This window comes from Cupressus sempervirens, chromosome 9, assembly GCF_028749045.1.
Source record: "Cupressus sempervirens isolate cs-2001-9-10 chromosome 9, ASM2874904v1, whole genome shotgun sequence".
In the NCBI taxonomy this organism is placed as follows: Eukaryota; Viridiplantae; Streptophyta; class Pinopsida; order Cupressales; family Cupressaceae; genus Cupressus; species Cupressus sempervirens.
Window position 1 is genome coordinate 288,742,609 of NC_143126.1, and position 22,518 is coordinate 288,765,126.

The window sequence follows — 22,518 nt, forward strand, 5'->3', positions numbered from 1 at the left end:
CTTGTTTTAGGGTGTTTTTTAGTGGTGAATATTCATAATTTTGTGAAGTTTAGAATTTTTTTGCTAGTAATTTGGGTAATAATTTAAGATTTAATGAAACCTTTATTGCCACATTTTTATTAATTTTAGTTCTAAAATATTTCAAATTGCTCAATAATTTATTTTAATAAAAAATTTGAACTCAAAGTTTTGCCACAATATTCAATAATGATTAGATTTGATTCACCTAAATATTATATATTATCAAACATATTAAAATTAATTGACCAATAATTATCATATTTATTAGTTACATTAGCGATATATTACCAATATTTAGTTTTCAATATTGATTTAAAATATAATGTAATTATCCTCGTAATTTCCAAGATATATAACATGTTCAATTTTGATTTGTAATATTCAATGATGATTAGCAAACTTCGTATTATTATTGAGATTCGCCAATATTTTTACTCAAAAATTATGATTATAAAATAATCACCAATGTAAATAATATTTAAAATAAAAAAAATTGAGAGATTTGTCGATAAAAATAATTTGGTTTTTCAAAATAATGAAAGATTCGCCAATAATTTATATTTTTTTGGAGGGGGGTTTCTTAAAGTTTATCCTGACTTGTTTTGACTAGCCACGATCCAAGTATTATTGCTATCACATCATCTTGCTATCATATCATTATATTGCCTTCATTGCAAGTGCATCTTAGAAATTAGAGCTACATCAACATCAATTTTATGGAGAAGAAAGGATAACATTGGAGCATCATGTGAAAGGGGTTTTTTTCATGCTTATTTATGGACCTTTATGTCAATGGCTTTAATGGTAGATTAGATTAGTTTGCATTTATTTGAAAGTTTGTGGTTTCTTTCATTATGAAAATTTAACACTTTTCTAGTCTTACATTTGGTGAACCTAACGTTAATGACACCATTACTGATATGGTTTTGTGAATGATTCTAGATTTGGAAGCTTGAAATATTGTATTCATTCATGGGTGAATTGATAATATGGTTTCAATCATGAATCCATAATGTTTTAGTTCAGATTTTGGAAGCTTTTGGCTACACATACTTTCAATTGGAAAATATTTTCTTTCATAATACGTGTTAATCTTTTCCTTTATATCTTTCTATATGCTGAAATGATTTTAAATCTGCTAAATGTACTTTCAAATCTACACACATAGTGTTAATGTTTGCTGAAAAAAGAGATTTAAAATGTTTTAAAATCTAATCATGACAATTTAAAGCTAGTCAAAAAAAAATTTGTTTATGACCATTATATATGCATTGAATATGTGTTGGACACTATTCGTTTGCATCTCCATAAGTCAATTTGTTTTACTTTAAAAATTTAAAATATCATTTTAGCATTGTGTGTTTATCTACCAATCAATTCACCAAGTTTTGTAAAAATCTGTACTTTTTTTTGAAATAATATGTATTCTCCTTTTTGCATAAAACTAACTTTTAAAAGCATTAAAAATTGACAAAATTAGGCATAGACATTAGTTTTCTATTTTATAAATAAGGGTTGCATTCTTTCATAAAAAGTTGTTTAGTTTTGGTTAGATTTAGTTTTGGATTAGTTTGACTTTCACTTTAATTTGTAATTGGAATCTCATTAATTTAGTTAAATCATTTCTTTTACTTAGTATTTTTAAATTAGATTTTATTTTTTAAGTAGTTTTTAGTTATATATATAGTAGTTAGGTGTTAGATTTTGTTTTTGAATTAAAAAATAGTCATAACAAGGGGGCTAGCCCATTAAATAGTCAAACTGGTGAACCACCAATAGATTACCACAAACCAAAATTACCTCCTACCACATTAACACAAAATCATTGCTCTTAATCACATTAAAAAAAAGTATCAACAAACATAACTACTGCCTATACTAGAAATTATAATACTGAGAAAGAAAAAAAACAAAGGCACTACTACATTAAACCCAACAAAGTTCAACAACTAGCATGAACAAAACATAAGAAACTAGGAGGAAAGAGCCCTAAGGCTTCTTGGAATCCTTCCTCTTTAGGAGGATTTTAGCCCAGTCTTCTACAAGGAAGTCATACAACATTCTAGAGTCCTCCTTAGTAAAATCACCCTCCTAGTCTTTTAGCAGATGTAATGTGGTAGCAACAACATGCGTCACCTTGACAATAAATTTAGTCAAGAGATAATTATTTCCTCTAGAGCATTGATTCTCTCCCACAATTCATTGCGTGCCATCTTCCTGACCTCCTTGATAACCTCCTACTTGTCACAACGGTAGCCATCCACCTACTTCGTAATGACATCCTCCATAATCAAGGGGTTAGGTATAACATTATCTTTGGTAGAACCCCAAATAGGAGAGGAAATTGTAATAGGGGAGGGCACTCTATGCATAGTTTTAGGGAATTGGTCCCTAGTTAAGTCCACACATTCTAGCCCAATGGTGGCCGAAACATGCATCATCTCTTTCCTCCCCTTAATCCCATCTCCCAAGCTAGACCTTGAGGAATCAAACACCTCCACTTCCTCCTCCAAAATATTCCCCTTAGTAAAATTTAAAGCCTTCTCTTTAATCCTTTGTTTAGGATGATCCATCTCCTCTAAATCTAATTCCTCCTCCTGCTTAGCATTAGATCTCAGCTTCCTTTTAGCATTGGACTTCACAATCCTCCCCGACCTCCTCCTACCACCTCTCCCCTTTTCCTCCAATTCCTCCTATTCTTTATCTTTCCCTTTATTTGTCTTTCCCTTTTTACCTGAGGGGGTGGGCTTTGACTCAATAGGGGAGCCAGTGGGTGAAGGCTATGGGGTAGGGGCTTTGGAGACCATGATCCTAAGGGGGACATATTGGGGACGGGGGTTGGGGTGAGTAGGAATATAAATCTCAACAATCTTAGGGGGAATAAGGCAAGGTGAAATTTATAAAGCCTAAACATCAACCCTTGATGCAGAATGGTATAATTAACACCTTTCCTCATTTTTTCTTTAACATTAGTAACTATATCCACTAAATCATGTAACATAAAGAACACAATGGAAAAAAAGTCATGGTGATGATAATGATTTAGGAGAGGGAAATGATAGTAATAATAGACACCATACCTACCTTCTAGAGTTAGGTACTTCATCAACACTAGAAAAACTTTATTCCATGGCTTAGGGATATTCTCCCACATAAACCCTCCTCTGTGTGGAATAGGTTCCTCCCCTTCTAGGAAAAAGTGATACATACTCACTTCATCTGCCACCCTTTTCACTTCTTGCCACTTCATTCCCCTCATAGCAAGTCTCGTATCTAGAGAGATGACTTCATCTGAGATATGAATCAAGATGCCATTAATTGTGACTTTTGGTCCTCCTAAGAATTGACAAACTGCAGAGAATAGTTCTCATCATACCCATTCAATACCTCCATAAATAAGATGAATCCTCCCTCCTTTAGCATGTACAACACCAACAACTTTCTAGCACTCTCATCTATCATAGAAGGCTCAATTCACAAAAGATCTCCCCCACCTCTGTAATTTTCCCTAAAAGTCTCTCCTTCCAAACCAAGAGGAAAATTCTAAGAATGTAGTCACACTTAGGTGCAAAATTAATGGCCCATAAGCAAACATAAAGGCATTTATTGTTAATAATAGTTACACCCCATCTAGATATAAATGTCATGTTTGGCTGCCTCCTCTCCAATATTTTCTATCATTCCCAAAACTCCCAAACCATTTAAAATTTTAATTTTTACTCATCATAGTATACAAGGACACACATAAAACAATAATTAAATTTTTTCTCATCTCAAATTTCAAAATTCTTTATTTTTTAGGCCATGCAAATTTATTATCACAAGCACCTTTTCCACCACTCCTTGCCATCTATCCATAATGACCTTATCCCATCCACCTATTTAGCAACAAGTCACTATAATTTAAAAGGATCCTCTAGCTAGATTTCATTGTGCCTGATTTCTTTATTCACTAAATCTCTCACCAAATTTTTCAAGGCATTAAATTCCCTCCAACATTGTAGTCCCTCACTTTTAGACCTAAAGCCACCATTCCATTAGCCACCCCATTTCCCTCCTAAAAAATATGATGCATTTCATATATTTTTTAATATATTTCTAATGTCTTCAATAATACATTTGATTTCCCACCCTTCATGATGCCTTTCATAGTCTCTATAATGATCTTGGAGTCACCTTCAATCTCCACATTTTCCCATCAATCATTGATCACCAATTTCAAACCCCAAAAAAGATCCATTACTTTTACAATGTTATTGGACACTCTCTTGAGCTATCTAGTATAGGCCAAGAGCATCCTACCCTTGCTATCTCTAACTCTACCACCACCCACTGATCCCTCCTTCCTAGTAGCACCATCACAGTTGAGCTTAACCTAGTTCTCTCTCAGGGATTTCCTTCATGTCCTTTTCCTTGCCAATAGATAGGAATTATCAATCTCCATAATACCCTAATCAAAATTCTAGCACTTGGCAATCCTGATATCCATTTGATTAGGGGGATCACGACTTCCTCCACTTGTTGTACTTTATATTCTCAACCAAAAGTTTACAAATCTTGTCTGCAACAACCTCTTCAATTCTCTCTTCATTCCTAAATGCCTTATTATTTATCTCCTTCCAAATACCCCAGCTTACATGGAGGGGATCCTTCCACATACTAATAAGGAGGGGGTGGGTAAAAGGACCTTGCCAACACTCAAAAAATTGTTCAATTCCCTTATTAAACACCCAAGTCACATCCATTTTCTATAATAGTCTCCCCCAAACATTATAATCATAATTAAAATCAAGGTACATATGAGTAATATTCTCCTCCACTTTCTTGCACAAATAGAATCTATTGGATAATTGAAATCCCCTTTTCATGAGATTATCAATAGTAAGTATTTTTCCCATGAATGGTGGTTCACCAAAAAATATTAATCTTTGGGACTAAATGGTTAAACTATATATTCCTCTAGTAATTAAGCTCTGAGGGTTTATAAAACATTGATTTGTAGGAAGATCTGATAGAGAACTCCCCCATTGAGGTAGCCTTCCAAATGAACATATCATTTTGGTTCACTATTGGGATTTTATACCCTTCAAGTAGGCCATTTAGCTCTTTGATCAACTTCCCTCCATCTAAAGCATTCTATTTTAGTTCAACCTTTTTCTTCTTCCTCCCTAGGCCAATATAATCGACAACCTTATTCCCCACCTCCTCTTGAAGGTGATTTGAAAAGGACCCAAACTTCATTCTTATTAGAGGTTTTTCAACAAGCCATGAATCCTCCTAGAAATTAATCTGATTGCCATCACCCATTATCCACATCACACCTTCTCTTAGAAGACTTTTGTTTCTCACTACATTACACCATATCTTATATTTGATAAGAAGATCATTTCTCTAGATGCAGTGAGATAATTTCAAATTTCCCAGATACTTGGATTTCAAAATTTTACACTAATTAGCCTTCTCCTTCATCAGGTTCCACCTCAACTTCTTGAGAAGCACATTATTCAAATTAGATATCCTTCTAACTCCCAAGCCACCTCTACTCTTAGGTTTATAGACTATATCCCAACTTACCAAGCTTAACCTATTCTCCTCCCTCCCTCTTGACCAAAGGAAGTTACATTTAATTTTCTCCAATTTGTCCAACACACACTGATAAATTTTGAATAGTGATAGGAAATACATAGGTAGGCCTTGAAGGGATGAAATTAGAAGTCAAAACTCACTTACACTACTTAGGGTTTTACCTTTCCATCTAATCAACTTCTTTTCCATTTTTTCCAGGATGGTATTCCAAAAGTTGTTACTTACATCTTTCACCATTAGGGAAAGACCTAGATATGTATCGGGGAGCACAAAATTATTACATCCCAAAATATTTAAGATCCTCTGTTGAATATCAGGAGTGTTGAAGGAGAACACCTTACTTTTATCCAAATTAATTTTCTATCCTGCATTGACAACATAAACCTCTAGGACAATTTTCTAGACCTTAGCTTCACCCATAGAGGATTCCTTTGTTAGGAAAGTGTTATCCACAAATTTCCAAATCACCTCTAGCGGTAGCGTGGAGGGAGGCTTAATACCTTTGATCTCCCCCCCTCCCTCTTTCTTAGAAAAACCCTTTCCAATGCTTCTGCCACCATAAAAAACAAGTAGAGAGAGATAGGGTCACCCTATCTTAGTCCCCTCTTCCGTCCAAAGTTCCCCCAAGGTGATCCATCCACCAAAATTGAGTAATTAATAGTTTTTATCATTGATTTAACCATCCTTATAACCTTTTGACTGAAACCTATTTTAACCATAACTTCATACAGGAAGGTCCAATTGATCCTACCATAAGCTTTAGAGATATCGAGTTTCAAAGCCATACCTAGATTATCGCTCTTCTCTATAGAGTGAAGCACCTCATGAGTGGTTATGGCCACATCAAGGATTTGACACCCTAGGAAAAACCCATTCTAGGTTTTCCCAATGAATTTATGCAACAATAATTTTAATCGGTTAACCATTATTTTAGAAAAATATTATAAATGGTGTTATAGAGGCTAATAAGCTTGAAATCAAAGAGGGCCCCCGAGTCTTTAATCTTAGGGATTAGGGAAATAAACATTTTGTTGAGTTGCTTGAGAAGATTCCTAGTTCTAAAAAAGTCTCAGGTAGCCCAGAGTAGATCCAATTTAACCACTTCCTAGAAATGTTAAAAGAAATCTGGGGGATAACCCATTAGGGCCTGGTGATTTATAAGCTTTCATAGAGAAGACAGCATTGGGAACTTCCTCCTCAGTAACCAACTATGTTATTCCCTCATTCTCCTCCACTGAGATCACTATGGGTATGAAATTAATTAGCCATCATCTGTCCTCCACCTTAATATTTTTATGCTCATCTTTGTCAAAGTTCTTGAAGTAAGCAACAACCCAACTATCTCTCTTCAATTTTAGTGACCTTCACACTATTTTCATCTTTGATGGTATCAATCATGTTTCTCCTTTTATGGATGGATTTCAACCTATAAAAAAAGTCATCTTTCTATCCCCCAATGTGAGTTATGACATCCTTGATCTTTACTTCTAGAATGTGAGGCCTCACCCCAACCCATCCTAGCACCGATGACACATTGTTATTTTGATACTCATGTTAACATGTCAGAACATTATTGGATACACTGAACATTGTTATGCTATTTTGCGATGTATGATGCTTACTTCAGTTATTTGATTTTGCCATTTAATGCTTATAAATATGTATAATGATGAAAGAAAATGTATGCAACGCTAACACATTTGGTTATGCAAGTCGGAAGGTTAGAAATATGAGTAGAATTAGATGAACAACTAATTATTAGAAATGGATGCTTTAATTTATATAATCCCTCTAATATGTAATTCACATTATGCATATGGTTTTGGACCTACTGATGTGTGCAATGAGTGTGCAGGAAAATTAGCCGAGACAAATCAACAGAAAAGCGAAGCTAAACTACTTATTAATTTTGTGCTAACCTTATATTGTAATTCTTTAAAGGTTGTAAATTGATCTTGCTATCCTCCTAACTTTTAAATTGTTCCTAATAAGCCTTTAAGGCTTAGCAACATTAAATTTAAGCACCCCTATGGATAAGGGTATGGGTGGGGGTACTTTCCAACCCTCTAGCCTCCTAGGTTGACTCTTAGGGTCTCTTAAAAACCCTATTATAGGCTGATTTCGAAAATGGGTTGTCCTTTACTTCGGTTAGTAAAACCAACCTCCATCTTGAGTTACTTGAATCCTATTGGAGTTAAGGATCATACTTAGAGGCCTTTTGGGGGAACTTTAGTTTTTTTTTGGTCACCCAATCCTCTAGTTTGGAGGAAGTCTTGAAGATTGAAGGAAGAAAAGGAAGCTCTTCTCAAACTGCCATTGCCATAACCTTTTTTTTGAAGGTAGGAGTTCTTCACTCCATGAATGGTTCCTTGTGTGTGTTCATGTTTTTAATCTTGTTGAATCATGTTGGAGACAATGTGTAGATATGCATTTCTTGCTTGTGTGTTGAGGGTGGTATTGGGAGGGATTTTATCTTGTTTTCTTTGAAGTTATTCTTATGCCTTCTTGGTGTGTTGATTGTTTTTGAGAGATTTTCATGGGGATGTATTTGGCGACACTCACCCTTGGGTAGGGAAGAAGTGGCCATGCTTGGGGAAAGGGCATTAGTTGGACCTCAATAGTGTAGAGTCTCCTCTCATGGAGGGAGGAGGGAGAAAGGGTAGGGTGTATGGGCCCCTACTTGTCATCCCATACCTTGTTGTTATTGAGAATTCTTGAATATGGTAAAGAATGAAAATCCTTGCGGATGTAGCCTCGAAAGGGCCTTGTGAAAGAATGGAAATTCTTGAAGTTTTAAGCCCCGAAAGGGCTAAGTGAAGGTATGGTGATTGACTTCTACTATTGAGAAAATCCACCTTTCCCCTATATTGGTTTATTGTTGGACTTATTGTGCAACCGGGTGGGAATGCATGTTCATTTTGCTTATCTCTTTGTGTTGTTATCTCCATGTTGGTTCTTTCCTCTTTCATGTTTTACCTTGTTGCAATGTAGACTTTTGATAAAAGTTCTCTTGTGGAAGCCTTGAAGAAATCTCATTGAATTGTGATATTTTGTAAGTTGTAATTGATTTTGATGTAGTGGCAAAGACATCGGGTTTTCTTACTGGTTCTTTCCCGATGGAGCCTTGAACCAGGATGAATAATAGAAAAAGAAAATGATCATGAATATGTCCTCGTATTGATCTCATTTGATTTCAATTCCTGCATATGTTGTGAGAAAATGGATTGATGGATAATGTCATTTAAATTATAAATCTCCAAATTTCCAATTATGTTATTAACATGCAAATAGATATGTTGAAGTTTCAAATATATGGTTAAGTATTAGATGAAATTTAAATCCTACTTGCAATCACAAAGTCAACACCTTAATTGCTAAGTTTCTTTTTGAATATAGTCAATTGAGCTAGAGATCATGTTCTTCCTTGAATTCAGAAAGAAAGAAAGACTTACCCTGTGGTATAATGAACAAATAAATAAAAAAATTATAAAATGTAAGACACAAACATATTCCCTTTACATAACCTTGGAGCATGATACTTGTTAAGGAAATCCATATTGTCAATAGATTAGAATGCACTATTGAGATAAAGATAAATATATAAAAAGAAAATCTATGTCATCACTTAGTCAATTGGACTCACAATTAAAAAATGTGCATCTCCAGATCAAATAAACCCTCTCTGGAAAATGTATGGAAAAGTTGTTTAATCCTTTCCCCAAGGTCACAAAGAATATTCTCTTTATTATTCTTATAGACTGCAACAAAAAAATATATATATAAAAAAAAAGTTAATATTAAATCCACAATATGGATATGACTTGAATGCATTTTAGAGTTACAATATTTAAATGAGCATTTTGTTGACATTTCTCAACAACAATAATTTTTGCATTAAAAGCTTACCTTGACAAACAAGCATATATTATTCGCATCACCAAGGGGCGGAGATAGCACATGGGTTGAATGATGTTGGCAGGCCAAAAAAATTAAAGATTGACAAGAATTCGAATCATTCCTTAGCCACCTTGGATCTCGTGCTCCTATGACATGTCGTTGAGAAAGAATGGAATTAAAACATGGTAGTGTTTTTCTTAAAATAGGTTCCTCCCCACCCATCTCATACTTTTTTATCTCCCTTCAAGACTAGGCGTGGACTTCTTTCCAACTACCTGCCAGCAAGAGGGCACGTAACACTTATGACCAGTCATGTCATCAAGTGGTTGGAGGGTCGGTAGATAAAGTTCTTTCATTAAATTTTTGTCTACCTTGCAAACTGCCCACTCCATTCTCCTTACTAGGCGCTTACCTCCATACTGTAAGGTCACGAAATGAGGAGAGGGGCAGGAACTAGGTCTGCACTACACAGACATTGGGCAGTGCAACGCCTTGGAAAGTGGCCCACGCATGAGGCGAGCCACCTGGCTTGGGTTTGGGGAGGGTGGTCAGGATGTTGGGTAGTTTAGTTAGGATGTTAGTTTGTTGGTTAGTAGATTAGACTGTTAGGTTAGTGTCTCATTTTATATTTATGTAGTTAGATCTTATTTATATTAGTTAGGGATAGATATAAGTTTGCATGATAATGTTTCCAAGTTAGCAAGTTTGTATTTTTTTTTCCTTTTAGTTTTGTTTAAAAAAAAGTTAGTTGTAATAATGCTAAGATTAGTAAGTTGTATTGGTCGTAGATTTTTAGTTAGCTTAGTAGTATGGAAATTTAAAAAAATTAAGATAGCTTAAATGTAAGTGGTAATTAAAATTAGAATTAGATTTGTTTCATTTGGCGTTAGTAGAAATTTAATGTTAAGCTAATTTAAATAAGTCTAGATTAGTTTTAGTATGTATCAGTAGTATGTGCAGATTAGTAATGTTAGTTAGAAATTAGATCCATGCTTAACTTTAAATATAAAAAAAGGCAATACGTTATGTAAAGTTTCTTTTTATTCATGTTAAGTTTTAGGATAATGTGATTTAGTGATCTAGTAATATTAAGGTTAGTGCGCATGGTCATTAGTATTAATAAAGTTATGTTAATAATTGATAATATAGGATTAGTTCTTCTCTTTTATCAATATTAAAAAGTATTTGGATGTTAAAATATTAAATTAGTTTTAATTTTAAAAGTTTGAAATGTGAACTAGAAATAATTCAATTAGAACAATTTTACCATTTTTTTAAAATTAGATTTATACTATTGCGAACTTTATAGATCAATTTTAATATGGACTTAAATTTCTAATAGTCCAAATAAGTTTAGATGAAAATATAGGTTTATTGAAATTATTCTTGTCATCCATTTTAATGGTAATCAATAAATTAAATAATTAGATGGTTATAGATGCGTTGGAGAAAATTTTAGGTTAGCTTAGGTTTGTATTAAAATTTAAAACATAATTAGATTGAAGCTGAAGAAGTTAATTAATGACACTAAGCCTGAAGTAAATGATTAAAAATCGTTATGATGTTTCAAGTTACTAATTTAGTAGTAAGGGCCTAGTTAGCTAGATCATCCTTAAGGTTGTGGCAATTTTTCATGATTGGTTCCATATAGTTAAACCGTTAAAACTTATTCGATCATGTTATCTTATTTAATCTTAATTAGTCTTCTTGATTATGAAAAAAAAATTTGTGTGTGTTTTTACCTTTTTTTGGGCATGACATAGAAGGTGTCCTCTCTGATCATCATATCTTTCCAAACCTTCCTATAGGTATCCTCTTCCAAGATCATATCTTTAGAGGCTAAGCCTTACCCATAGATTTTTGGAGCTCCTTTAACTTCTTTTCCACTACCACCTTAGTCTAAAAGATATCACCAAAAAAACATTTCTGCCAATGTCACACATTCCTTCTAACATTATCTAGTTTAGTAGAGAGTCTATACATAGCAATTCCTTCCACACTAATCCCCCACCATTCTGCCACTTGAGTGCAAAAATTAGGATGAAATTGGCACATTATTTCATATCTTTAGGGTTTTTCCCCCCTTGGGACCCTTCTTTCCAATTAAAAATGATGGGAGCATGATCTAAGACTGTCTTAGGTAATCTTGTGAGAGAGGTGGAAGTTAGACCTTCCTAGCCAAATAGGATGAAAAGTCTATCTAGTTTGACTTAGACAAGGTTAACTCCTTTCCTATTGTTTGACCAAGTGAACTTCACTCTACGCATTTCAATATCCATTAAGTCATTTTTATTAATGAATTCAGCCAAATCCTTCATACTATCATTAAAATCCACCGTTCATCTAATCTTGTCTGAGGGGTATAGAGGGGAGTTAAAATATCCCATACAAAAAGTATTTTTGTTATCAATGAGAAAGACAAATAGCCCCTCCCATAGACTACCTCTTCCTTGACTTGAGTTTGGGGCATACACAATAACAATATTCTAGGTCTTGTCATCTTTCCTATGTTTAGTAATAAGATAGCTTTTAGAACAATGTATAAAACTTCATTTACCAACACTTGGGTTCCAGAAAGTGGTCACACCTCCCTGATGCTCCCTCCACTTCATTATAACAAAAATTAATGCTTGGCCAAATATAACTAGTAGTACATTCTAGGTTAGACATAGTCATTTTAATTTCTTGGATCAAAAGGATATCTATTTTTAGGTTAGATAGTTACTGCTTGAGGGAAAATTATTTTTGAGGGCTATTCAACCCCCATATCCCATATTAAAATAACCATTTTTTACCTTTTGTCAAGGAATTCAAGCTAGGTTGCCCACCACTAGCTACCTCCCTTGACATTTGCTTTGTTCTTCTACTTTGTTTCCCAGATTTCCCCACATCCATCTTTAACTCTATCTCCACCTCAAATTTCTTTGATACTCTTGTCTACCTTCTCTGGGTTTACAATTCCATTCCATGTCCTCTAGCATGACCAATGGTTCCCTCCTCTTAGAAGCTAGGGAAACATCATCACTCCAAAAAAGTACTCTAGTTGCCTCCACATCTTCCAATTCTTTCCCTTTTCCTTTCTCTAAAGCTTTACTTTTATCCTCCTTACCCCCAAAAACCTCCTCAATCACCATATTTCTTGAAGGGGTGCTGAGGACATCCTTAATGCCTTGCAAAAAGGGGATGATCTTCTCTCCATTTAAATCCTCAATTTCACCTTCCTCTAACTCCCAGGAGGCCTATTGGTAAACAAATTGTTCTTTTTTATTCTAACTCTTTAATGCCCAAACTATGAACAATATCTAATTACAAATAGTTGAAAAGTTGCTTTCTGAAAAGGCTAAGTTTTTGTTGGAAATGATTGAAAAGATCATGAATGAAGAATAATGGAACTGGTAAAGAATGTTATCAATCATTGTTTTGTCATTGATGTCAAACTTGCCACTTGCAGGAATGACAATTGCTTTAGTGATCCAAATACTATCAAATGGTGATTGACAAGGAGGTGGCAATCAATAAGATGTAACTAGAGTACCTAGAGAAAGGTTGAAGTTATGATGTTATAATAAAGTATAAGGATCAGCTAAGCCATTGATGAAATAGTGTATTGATGACATACTCCAAGACATAGAGGATGGACACACTGAGACACATGATGTAAGGATTAACTAACTTCTAGTTAGTACTGAAAAGATTCTCAGTTGAAGCTGACCAAGTTCAACGTAGTGTGTGCTGAGTGATCTTCAGGTGCTGAGTGAAGATCAAGTGCTGAGTAACATAGAATCCTTCAAGTGTTAAGTAGAAAAAAAAGATAATGGATGTTGAGTAAGTCTTCAAGTGCCGAGAAAAGCAGAAAATGCTATAGGTGCCGAGTGCCAGTAAATAATAATAGAAGATGAGTAACACAGAAGGAGCCGAGCATCAGTAAAGCAATGATGCTGAGTTGATGCATTATTTGTTTAGTCAAAGATTCACCAAATCAACAATGATAAGTTTATTACATCAAATTTTGTGAATTAGTTGGATGATAGGGATGATGAGTAGATGTCATAGAATTCTATGTAATCCATGAAAACCATTTTCAAGATGAATGCTAATGGATTTATCATGAAGTTTCTAAAAGAAACAATTTAGAGGGAAAACAATACCATTTTCTCAAGAAAAAATTAAGATTTGAGTGGGAAATCGAGAACATAACTTCTTTATAAGGAGCTACAAGTCAGAGATCAAGTGCGCATGCATGAGAGGGAGTTGGTCATAAGTGTGGTCATGCAAAGAAGCCAAGAGGAGTAAGAACATGGCATCAAGCCTCTAAGTTGATCAAGCGACCATAGAGTGCATTGGCATAATGAGTGAAAGAACTCAAGGAGATAGATCTTGAAGGGTGAACAAGCTATCAACATTGCAAGGGAGAGAAGCCAAGCAAAGAAAGGAACTAAAGAAGTGATCTAAAATTTGTACACTTAGGGTTGCAAATCTGTATCAGGTCAAAACCCTTCTAATACTTTCTTACCATTATATTAGATATTGAAATCCTACATTGCTAGGTTAGCTTAATAGCTAGGTGGATAAACCTCAAGAAAAGGATAAAGAGATCCCCAGAAGAAGGACAAGGAGATCCTTAGGAGAAGGATAAGAGATCCTTAGGAAGAGGATAGAAGATCCTTAGAGAGGGATGAAAGATTCTTTTGAGAAGGTGACTAAAAATCCCATGGACTTGGGTGAGCCTAATAGCTCTATGTAAATCCTTTAATAGGGTCACATTTAACAATGTGTTTTAGCCTTCAACAGGGCAAGCCTTTAATAGGGAAAACCATCAGAAGTGGTTGAAATCAATTGTGCAATTATTTAGTGGGTATCACCCCCACCCCAATTTTACTTTCTTATTCTTGGAGGGTTTTTAGGTCATCAAAATCCTTAGTGTTATGGTGTAATGAATGTTTACTTTTCATGGTTGTTTAATGTTCAATTGCATGCATGATAATTTTAGTTATGTGCCATTAAGGATTTGTAAAAATAAAATAAAAATTGTAGTGGACATCATTGGACCTTGAATAACTAATTCACCCTCCCTCTTAGTTATTCTAAATAATTCTAACAATTGGTATCAAAGCTGCTTGCTGATTTGTTTCAAGGTACTAGCAACAGGAAGATCAAAATGTCCAAGAGAGAAGTTCCCAACCTAAACAAAGACAAGTTTGTTGCATGGAAAAGTCTAATGAAGCTACACCTCAGATCAATAGGTGACTATGTATAGACCTCAATCACAATTGATCATGTAGATCCTATAGGACCCCTCACTGTAGATGACATCAGCAAGAAGAAGGAGCACAATCAAGTGATGTTAGATATTGCTTCAGCACTAAGCTATGCCGAGTATGATGACATCAAAGGATGTGATACTTCACATCAGATGTGGGAAACATTATCAAGAATCTATGGAGGAGATGATAATGTCAAGAGAGCCAAAATAGAGAGTCTAAGAGGAAAATTTGATGACATGAAAATTGAAGAAGGAGAGAATGCTGCTTAATACAGTGCAAGAATGAAGGAAGTAGTCAGTGCCATAAGAAGCCTAGGAGGAAAATTAGCAGAAGAAAAAATATGTAGCAAATACTTGAGAACTTTGCTTCCCATCTATGCTATAAGAGTATCAACCATCCAAGAGCTAAGGTGCGTACCAGGAAACACAGTGACATTTGAAGGAATAATTGGAAGACTCACTACCTTTGAGCTATCCAACTTTGACAACTACAAGCCAAAAAATTTTGAATCTACATTCAAAGCTAAGATGACAATGAATGACAATGAGGAGGTTCAAACAAAGAAAAATAATGGAAAAGGAAAGTATGTATCCAGTGATAGCAGTACTGATGAAGATGATGTAGACCAATTAGAGGCATTACTAGCAAGAAGATTTCATAGAGGAAGAGGAAAATTCAAAGGTAATCTATGAATCATTTTCTTTAATTGTAATGAAGTTGGTCACATTATAGCTAGATGCACACAAAAGAAAAATTACAAGGATGGAAGCAACTTCCAGAACAAGAAAGAGGACAAGGATTACAAAGGTAAAGGCAAAAGATGCTACATTTTTGAAGAAGACTCTAACGAGAATGATGATGAAGTAGTCTATGTGGCTATGAAAGATGAATCAGATGAAGATGAAGAAATTGCACTAGTAACCTACATGAAGAAGAATGATAGATGGATCATAGATAGTGGATGCTCTCATCACATGACTGGAGACAAAAGTAAGTTCATTACCTTTACTCAATATGAATGAAATAGTGTTAGATTTGGTAACAATGTACCATGTCAGATCAAAGGGAAATGTAGTATCAAGCTTACTAAAAAGATATCATGTGATAATGAATACTATGTTGAAGGACTAAATTATAACTTGTTAAGTGTCTCACAGTTTGGCAATATAGGAAGTAAGGTTGAATTTGAAAAAGGAGTTGCTAAGATCTATGATCTCAAGGAAGTCTATTAGGAAAAGGTGATTAGACTAAGAGTAATTTATTTTACCTAGACATGGAAGATGCTTCTTGTCATATTGTTCAAACTGATGATGTATGGTTATGGCACAAGAGGCTATGTCATGTAAATTTTGACAATCTGATAAGCATCAGTAAAATGAAGAAAGTTAGAGGTCTACCAAAGTTGAAGAAGCCTAATAACACAATCTGCAAACAATGCCAACTAGGGAAGATGACCAAGTCAACTTTCAAAAGTAAGACTTATACTTCAAATGAAGTATTAGAGCTAGTTCATACTAACTTGTATGGTCCTATTGAAGTACAAAGCTACAAAGGTGACAAATACATAATGCTATTTGTAGATGACTATTCAAGGATGATGACAGTCATGTTCCTAAAAAAAAAATCATATGCATTCCAAATGTTCAAATGGTACTTGGCCAGAGTTGAGAAAGAAACTGGAAAGAGCCTAAAATGTCTTAGATCTAATAGAGGAGGTGAATTCACATCAAGAGAATTTGAAGAGTTCTACAATGAAAGAGGAATCAAAAGGCAAACATTAGCACCTAGGACTCCACCTTAGAATGGTATAGCAGAGAGAAGGAATAGATCAGTTATAGACTATGCCAGGACTTTAATGATGGAGAAAAATGTTGCAGTTAAGTACTGGAGAGAAGTTGTAAGTACTGTAGTCTACACACTCAATAGAGTTTGAGTCAAGAAAGGTACAAATGCAACACCTTTTGAATTGTGGTATGGGCATTCTCCTAATGTAAAACATTTCAAAATATTTGGATGGAAATGCTATATATATAAAGAGTCTAGAAATGGAAAGTTTGATGCAAAAAGTGAGGAAGGCACATTTCTTGGTTATTCTACTAGAAGTAAAGCTTATAAGTTTTGAATGTTAACACTAACAAAGTAGTAGAAAGCACAAATGTGAAGTTTGATGAGCTTGTAGAAGTTCAAAGTGTTGTGAACACTAAGAAAGTAGAAGAATACAAGACCTTTGTATACTTTTATGAAGGTACACCCAATAATGGTGAAGTTGCAACTTATAATAACAATCAACAACAAAATCCAACATCTGTTGAGTCACAGACAATGAATGCCAAACAACAGACACATTTAGAAGCTGAGCTATAGAATACATAAAATGTTCATTCAGATTTTTAGAACAGCCAACAAGAAGAAAATGAACAAATACTTGATGAAAATATGCATGAGGATTCAGATTCTGAAAGAGACAACATGCAAACAAGAACTTGTATTAGCAAACTATGTGAAAATAAATCATCCTATAGATCAAATTATTGGAAACAAAGAGGCAGGACCAATGACAAGGAATAGACTCAAAAATTAAACATGTCTGCTCAGCAAAATGGAACCAAAAATAGTAAGTGAAGCCATAATAGATGATGACTGGTATAATGCTATGAAAGAAGAAATAGAACAAATTGAGAAGAATAAGATATGGACCTTAGTCTCAAGACCAGTTGATAAGAATGTGATTGGAACCAAGTGGGTGTTTAGAAACAAGTTAGACGAGAATGGTTAAATCACAAGGAACAAGGCAAGACTAGTTTGTAAAGGGTATGCACAAGAAGGACTAGACTATGGAGAAACTTTTTTACCAGTTGCCAGAATGGAAGGAGTAAGGACCTTACTGGCATATGCAGCCTTCAAAGAATTTAAAGTCTATCAGATGGATGTAAAGTCTACATTTCTGAATGGTATACTTGAAGAAGAAGTCTACATAGAGCAACCAGAAGGTTTTGTTGATGAAAAGAACAAAAATAAAGTATGCAAATTACACAAGGCTCTATATGGATTTAAGCAAGCCCATAGAGCTTGGTATGAGAGACTTCACAAGTATCTAGTGAAAATAGTATTTGAAAGAACTAATGATAACAACAACATGTACATCAAATTAGAAGAAGGTAAGGATATTCTTGTATCTAAAATATTTGTGGATGATATAGTCTTTGGAGGAAAGGAAGTACTATGCAAAAGTTTTACTCTCAAAATGAAACATGAGTTTGAAATGTCTATGTTTGGAGAAATCAAGTTCTTTGTAGGATTGCAAGTACATCAACTAAAATAGGGTATATTTGTGACACAATCAAAATACATCAAGAAGACACTCAAGAAGTTTGGATTAGAAGATTCCAAACCTGTCAGCACACCAATGGCAATAGGACATAAGCTATCTAAAAATGATGAATCAACTGAAGTCAATCAAACAATGTACATATCCATGATTGGAAAACTACAATATGTTGTACATAGTAGACCAGACATAGCACTAGCAATTGGAATAGTGGCTAGATTCTCTAGTAATCCTAGAGAAAATCATCTCATGGTAGTAAAAAGGATAATGAGGTATCTCAAAGGAACTGATGATTTTGGTCTATATTACAAAAAGAATGAGATGTTTGAGCTCAATGCATACACATATGTAGATTGGGGAGGCAACATTGATGACAAGAAAAGCACAAGTGGAGGAGCATTATTCTTAGGTAAAAGGCTAGTTACTTGGACTAGCAAGAAACAAACATGCACATCTCAGTCCACTACAGAAGTAGAATATGTGGCAACAACAGTCAATTGTACAAACATTGTGTGGCTCAAACATCTATTGAATGGAATGAAAGAAGAAGTAACCAAACTTGTAATACTATATTGTGATAATACAAGTGCTATAAACATATCCAAGAATCCAATAATGCATGCAAAAACCAAGAATATTGCAATCAAGTATCACTATGTCAGAGAATTGGTGGAAGACAAACAAGTGAAGATGGAGTACATTCACACAAAACAACAAATTGAAGATATCTTCACCAAACCATTTCCCAAGGATGCTTATGAATATCTTAGAGGCAAGTTGGGGGTAATGCCCCTAACTCAAGTAGTCTAAAGCAACATAGAAGCTACCCTACATTAATAGGAGTAGATCATTGAAATATCAAAAGAATGATGTAGAGGATGAGAACAGGAGTAGAAACTCTAGATCAGTCACAAGCATTGTGACAAAGGGAGAAAACATGAGATGCAAGGTTTATATTTAAGCATGTTGAAGATGCTACATCTTTTGCATTTATGTCAAAGAGGGAGATATTTATGAAGGATCAAGAATCTAGAGTAAGGATGCAGAAGTCCAGAGGGAGAAGAAAAACAAAGGATTCAGATTTTGGTGGTAACTAAGTTGATCAGCTTAATCATTTGATTAGTTTGGTTTGCCACCAATGCCAAAGAGGGAGATTGTTGGGAATGATTGAAAATGTAATGAATGAAGAATAATGGAATTGGTAAACAATGTTTTCAATCATTTTTTTTTCATTGATGTCAAACTTGCCACTTGTAGGAATGACAATTACTTTAGTGATCCAAATACTATCAATTGGTTGATTGACAAGGAGTTGGCAATCAATAAGATGTAACTGGAGTACCTAGAGAAAGGTTGAAGTTATGATGTTGTTGTATTGCATAAAAATGTAATAAAGGGAATAAACATTAAGAAACTAATGCACCTATTCCTACATAATTATGCAAACCTCAAAATATGAAAGAAAATAATGTAAAATAAAGATAACATGAACATCAAAGTGCCACTATGCAAACCTCACAAATCACCAAGTGGTTGATGATTTCCTTGCTCATGGGATGTGGTTGCTCACAAATATAGTAGCATAAAAATGGGGTAGATAGTGCTTGTGAAAATGAGGAGAGGGCTCTCCTTTTATAGGAAATGAGATGCAATGGATGGCTAAGATTAAATGCAAGATGAAGGGCTAGGATCTCTTAGGATTGATGAAGTGTCCATGAGGTGGAGGCCAAGTAGACTCCACATGGGTTAGGGTTTTGATAATTCAAAGGGGGAAATATGCTCACACATGTTTGAGAAACCTTTGATGGTGACATGATCAATGAGGTGTGAGACAACTTGATTCTCATGCAAGAGGTGTGAGAAGGTATGGCTTCTCACACATGTGTGAGACACCATGATTCTCATGCAAGAGGAAAAGTGTACAAGAGGCATGGAAGACATGAGGGGTATGGGAAGTTTGAACATCTCTCACACATGTGTGAGGATTCCTCACACATGTGTGAGAACACACTTAGGATTAAAAGGAGATTAGCAAGACGATTAGGAAAAGCAAGTGGGATTAAGGAAGTGGGTAGGTTTAGCAAGGTGGGTTAGGTTAGAGTAGTGAGGTTAGGTGAGGGTTAAAGGTAGGATCCATGTGCTCAAGTAAGATTAAATGTAATATTTAATTCCAAGTGAGATTAGGCAAGGAATTAATTAAGTTAACGAACTACTTAATTAAAGTGAATGGGTTAGGATGGAACTGGAATAGGTTAGGATTTAAATAAACCTTAGTTTATTTAAATCAAGGAAAGGCTAATGAAATTAAATAAATGCAAATTTATTTAATTAAAGGTAGGGGAATTAAATTAAGTATAAATATTTATTTAATTGTTCAGGAAATGGGTTTTGGACAATTTTAGGTGTCTACATTTTGCCCCTCTTTGATATAGCATTAGTAATGTTATATCAAAGAAGAATAAAACATAGTGGATGAAAGGATAAGACTAGTAGCATGATGCCCCAATCATGGAAGGATGAGGAAGAATGATGAGGGTGGAAGGGTATGCCCCCTCGAGAGGACATGCGGGTTAGGAGAACACAGATGTTCTCTTGAAATGGAATGGAGGGGAAAATGAAAAGAGTGATAAAGCTATGCTGCAATGGTGTGAACAACTTAAGTTTGATATCGTATTCAACACTATGCACCAAGGTATGAGGAACCAAGATGAGAATGTGTCAATTACATGATAAAAAGGGTCTAATACAACCATATGCCTTATGAAACCATGATATGAAAGACCATGATTTCTTGGGACAATAGGATACAAAGACCATGATAAATGCAAAAAATACTAATGCATACAAGTAACAAGCAATCATGCACAAAAAATCAAAAGAAAACCAAAACTTTGCCCCTAGTCAAGCCGAAAACCCATTAATGGATTGATTAATGATGATTGATTAAGGGTGGAAAAGCTAACGATAAGCATAATGCACATCCAAGGATTGGGAAGGATTCATCCCATGATAATGTTTGAATAGGGGTTAATGGATTATCAGCTAATTGGGTCAAATTGAGGAATTGATTAAGGATTGATGGACAAGATTGCAAGATTAGTATTGATTGCACATGATTGAGATTAAAAAAAAAAAAAAAATTGGTTTTATGGAAGATAGAAGAATGAACATGGGTGAGATTGGAAGAATGTTGTTGATACGATGAGGAATGATGATAGTAGAATTGATTTGATTGGAAAGGATTAGAAGAATTGAAAATTGATTGAATTAGAGGACGAATGAATTTGAATGAAGTGAGTTGGAAGAATTAGATTGAATGTGATATGAACGAATGTATAGAATGGATAGAAATTAATTGATTGAACAAAGATGGGATAGAATGAATTGAGACCAATGACAAGGGAGAGATAAGCCATGGGAAATGGAGGAAAAGCAATGTGAGTCAACAGATGAACATAATAGTAAAAGGATATGAGAGGCCCAATGATATGGGATCAGAAAATGCACAGCCAAAGACCATGTCTCAAAGGAGTCCAAATGCCCCATACCAAAGATAGGAATATGGTGGAAAATATGGTGGGAAGGATGGATGAAAATGGAAAGGTGGTGCAAAGGCTAGCGTAGGAAGGAAGAGAAGGCATGTGTTCTTCCAAAGCATGTATGAACATTTTGATATTATGCCTCTAGTGGTGATCACGAGCATGGGTATGAAAGCAGAATGAATATGGGATATGGGAGGGAGGTTATGAAAAGGGATAATGATATGAAGGGTATGGATGAAATGTGGGATATGAAGTGGATGAAATGGAAGTGATAACCAAGACCAAGGACATATAAAAGGGGGATGGAAGTATGTAGGAGTATGGATGGAAAATTGAGGAATATGAAAAGGACTACTACATGCAAGATATGGATAGCATGTCAAGATCAAATATATGAAAGAATTATGGACATATGTAGGATAATGGATGGACAACAAGAAATGGACCTGAAAAGTGTATATGGATGGATGAAAGGAAAGTGAAAGTCAAGATCAAAGATGGAAAAGGATAATGAATGGTAGATGGAAGCATGGAAGGTATGTATGAAAAAGTGGTATGGATGGAGCTTGCCCCTAGTGTAGAGTGCAAGTGGAAGAGGAAAAGTGAATGGATGGATAAGCGGAATTGGAAGGAAATGGATACATGATAGGAGAATGAAGGGAGGAATCAAGAATATATATATGTGGATGGTATCCCTTGATATTTTTTCCTTTATTCTTTGCTATTTTCAAGGAATTTTTATTATTTTCTCCTAGATGTTGGTAGGGTAGTGAAAAGAAGGATGAAGTGGAATGGGGACCGGAGGAAAAAGACCTATGAAGAAGTTTGAAATAAGGGGGTGGAGTGGGTGGGAGGAAGACATGGTTGATGGATGCTAGGT